The sequence below is a fragment of the Pieris napi genome, chromosome 21 (genome assembly GCF_905475465.1).
Source record: "Pieris napi chromosome 21, ilPieNapi1.2, whole genome shotgun sequence".
NCBI lineage: Eukaryota > Metazoa > Arthropoda > Insecta > Lepidoptera > Pieridae > Pieris > Pieris napi.
Window position 1 is genome coordinate 3,397,428 of NC_062254.1, and position 4,980 is coordinate 3,402,407.

Sequence of the window (4,980 nt, forward strand, 5' to 3'; positions counted from 1 at the left end):
AGCATACTTTCTTTTGGACGCATGGACCCCTGTTCCACCTCTGAATCGTCTGCGATTTCTTATTATCACGCTGCTATGCTAAATTAAGAAGTATTTCTTATCTATTTAGTTTAATAACACACAAATATAGAGTATTTAAAATATTCTTACCTACATAGTATTTATTTATTTATTCAGAAGATTCACAGCACAATACAGAAATAGATGTCTATATATATAACATTATGGGCCAATTACAAATCTTCTTTTTTTTATAACAAGAAGGTAAACATGCCAAATATTTTTAGTTTGTAATACAAAAAAGAAAAAAAAAACAGAATCTAAATCTCCATGCATTTCATTCATTACGGTTGAAATTTGTGTTAAAGCTTTCCTTGCTGTCACCACACTCTCAGCGAACATATCAATCACTATTAAAAATGGATAAATGTTATAGATAAACCATCTAATAATATAGATATCTAATATTATCTAATATTATAGATAAAGATCTAGTAAACGGATAGATAGATATTACGCCATTTTTTCGGTAAATACACGAAAATTCAGTTTAAGTTACATATGAAACTATAATAGTGGTCCAATGACAGGAAATGATCGACACATACGAACTCATTTAAGCCAACGGACTGTTGTTGATTACGTGACATAAGCTAATCGAGAAATTTAGACTTATTTACCAAATAAGTACTGAGCAGCATTTTCCTAAAAATTATGTTAACTTATAAGTCATACCTTATCAAATATAATGATATAAAAAAAAATGTGCTAAGCCGAGGAACTTTTAACTATACTATATACTAATTTCGTATGACATGTATAGGTTTATATATAATCTTAACAATACTTATTACACTGCCTTGTACAAAGCAATTTTAAAATGCAACTTGAACATCGCTTATATATCAAAGCTATTGTACTGGTTAGTTAATTCATAACCATTTAAAGTGAAGTCACGTAGCCGAACTGAATTAGATTTTCGTCGAGTCAATTTTCATAAGATCGCAAACGAAGCATCGCCCCCAACTCCGTAGTGGTATTTTCCACGCGTGGCGTGATATTACATTATTAGCGGAGAACATGCATTGCATTTTAAACAAGGCTTTTTAACCGCCTAATAAACCTTTTTATTAATACAATGTTTAGATGTCTACACTTATTAAGAGTTTGTTATTAGGCAGTAACACTAGTAAACAGATTTTGAAGATTTTGACTTCAGTACAAAGCTACATTGACGAATAAATAAATATAGTTAAAAAAAAACTGAAAAACACGCTTTTAAAGCACATCAAACTAAAAAGAGCGCCCCACGCTTTTTCACAATAATACCAGTATTGTTTGTTCATTACCATTTTCAGCCTAAATTAAGAATTATTTTTCACTTTTTAGTCCTAGCAGCAATACGAGTTGTCTCAATTTAACCGTATTGCTTTGTGGACTTAAAAAAAAATTTCATTGTTTTTTCGAGATAAACCTATGAAGTTATTATATTGTCGCTGATTCTTTATAAGTGTACAAAGTTTGAATTAAATCTGTCCGTTTAAAGTGGGTCAAAATCGAGTCCGAAGGAGTCGATTACATACATACATACAGGTGAAGCTAATATAAAGCGTGTAAAAAGTAGTTAGACATTGGATATTATAAAGTTTCTGCATTTTTTGAGAGGTACATATAATGGACCTCATTTTCAGTGTATATAATGTTTAATGCATTTAACAATTCGTTTGGTTGAGCAGCTTGTGTGTTTAGGCCTATTTGGATTTAAGAAAAATTAAAACATTTATTTAAAATAAATTCCGTGAAGCATTTATACTTCCATATAATTTATAAGGAAGTGAAAATTATGTTAACTATTAAGTATGTGTTTTGTATTACAATACTATGTACTATTTAGAAATGATATACACTTTCAAAAATAATAACTCACCACCTCACGTATTTTAGTTAAAGTTCATCGCAATTATATAATCAACTCCTGTCAATGCTATTATAAACACGCGCGACACGTTGGGAATGTTCCTAATTCTAAATTCAAAATAGTTGAAATATTTTTCTCCTTTTTCTTTTTTTAAACATCGAACCAGACTGTATTGCACAAAGTCGATTATATCAAACAATAAAATCCACAATAAACAATCGAAACAGTAAAACTGCCTCTTGAGATGTCGAAGTCATAAAAATTGTTCGAAATGTTACAATCACTATCATTCAATCGTTGCGGACGTATCCTGGAGTATAAAAACTCAAGTAAAACTCAATTTTATACAGCAGGATCTCATCCAATTTTGCATTCAATCTACGACCACGAAAATTGCGCCTTGAGATGACCCGCCACATTCAAGTAAAGCGATGACCTAATCCGTTTTATTTGATTCGGGTTCCTGATTTGACGTTGCCAACATCCAGAGATGATTGGTTGCACGTAGAATTTTTAGAGGTTTTTATTACTTGACTGTGTGTGTTTTCAAATTTTTCATATGTTTTTATTTGGGTTTGTGGTGTCATAATACGTGTGTTACACTGTTAACATAATTTATTTGATAAATAAGTCTGATATACGATTAGCTTATATCGTGTAATTAACTACGACCCGTTGGGTTAATTGCGAGTATGTTTCGATTATTTCCAATTCTAGAACACCGGCGGACCTCTGTTATAGTTTTATTTAAAGCTTTTATTAAATTTTCAAGTATTTAGTAAAAAAATAGTTAACACTTAGTTAACTGTTGTCTTTTTATCCATTTTTAATTGTGTAATTATTACTATGTCGGTTAAGAATATTTTAAATACTGTTTATTTGTGTGTTATTAAACTAAGGACAACTACTAAAGAAAGATTCTTAACAATAAGATCTTCATTTATCGTATAATTTAATCCACGACTGGTACCAGGATAAGAAAGATTAATGCAATAGACTTCCACATCAACATCCATTAATTGATAAACATTTGATATTGTTGTAGATTTTCAAATATTCCCGCCATCTATTAGTGGGAAGGTGGTACGAATCATATTTTTTAAATTACAGAAAGCACCAAAACCACTAACGGGTTTAACCTTGGTGCCTATATATTCATATGGTAACTTATGAACGCCAGTAAATTATTTATTTTAAATATACATATCCTGCTAGTTTCCTTCAAGGGCGCAGAACGGACAGAAGAACTGTCAATAAACTTTTCGTTATTATACGTTCAAGGTTTGTAAGAAGCTAAAACTATCAATGTTTATAGCACTCACGTAATCCAAAGATTTTAGTTAGCATTAACGGTTCTCGAATTAATTAGAGTTTTAAACTTTAATAGAGTTGTAAAATTTAATATTTGTTTCAGTGCATTATGTATTCCATACAAAATTAGATTGATTATAATGTGTTTAACTAATTAATTCGATGTTCAGTATGAATTCTAATTAACGGTTGCAATTGTTTCAAAATTGAAATGATTTCATCATTTCTAGTTAATATTTATTAAAGCTATGCTATGATTGTTTTGGTGAGGATAGCATAGGTTCATAGTTTTGATTCCAAAAATATAACATGGCAAGAAGGATTAGAAATATTTTTGGAATGTTGTCACAGAATATATATACATAATTTTCCTAAATATTTTATCGCTCATAATCGTTAATTTAAGTAACCCCCGAGAACCTTGGAGCTCCATCGGAGTAGGTCCATGGCAAGGGTGTTCCAAATGTTAGGTCAAACATATATTTGGTACTATTTTAAGAATATATAACATAGCTAATCAAGAGCTAAACTTAAAACCTAATCATGAGAGATAACAAATTTCAATCACATCAGCTTTCTAATATACCGCATAACATGTCTATTCATTTAGGAGCTACCATACAACGGACTGACACGATATTGCTCTGTTTGCGTGGGGTAAAACAGATGCAGAAATCTTGCCCTTTTAAGTTAGACTTGGAGCACACAAGTAAATATAGTTCCATTATATTCTGTCTCAATCAAGTAAGTGGTATAAGTTTCCGTTTTGCATTTAAACTTATCTTTGAGACGCAGTGTAGCTGAAATATGCTTTGATTCCCCTAATTTCACGACCCGTTGAATTAACTTAAAACTCTCCAGAACAAAGAAAAGTAAGGAAAACTAATTAATGCGTATCGCAAACATGGATTAGGTAAGGTCTTTGGTCGAATTTTTGTACATAATGTAAGGTCCTTATTTTTCATAAAACATCGTTACCCTATATAGACAGTGCAGTATTGGCCTAGTAGATTCAGTGTGCGACTCTCATCCCAATGATTTGATCCCTGTCTGTGCACCAAACCGCTCGAACGGTGAAGGAAAACATCGTGAGGAAACCGGCTTACCTTACACCCAAAAAGTCGACGGCGTGTGTCAGGCACAGGCTGATCACCTACTTGCCTACCAGATTAACAAATGATCAAGAAACAGATACAGAAATCTGAGGCCCAGAACTAAAAAGGTTGTAATGCCACGGATTTTGTTTTATATAGGCGAGAACTTTTTCCGAGTTTAGATAAGTAGGAATAATTTTTTTTAATAATTTAAGATTAGTACATAAGTTAGTTTATATATTATCATTATTTTTTGGCATATATTCTGTAAATTAATAAACAAAATGCTTTACAGTACATAGAACTTTAATTTTAAATTATTTAATATAATAGTATGTTAATCATACTGGAAGTTTTTTTTACCTTATATAACGTATCTACTATTTTCTGAATTAAATTAAAATGATGGTATCCTCATTATTGTTAATAGCAGACTCATTAATTAATATACTTTAATTAAATGGTTATTAATTATTGTTTATAAAGCACAATTTATATAACAAGACATTAAAGCTGTCTCAAATGGCTGTCTAAAAGTTTTCAGCAGTAAAAAGCTTTTGTAACCGAGAGAATGACTCGTGGTTTATAATGACCATTAAACTTTTGCCCATTAAAACATATTTTCTTGATAAACATGTTAATAGAGTACGCGCGATT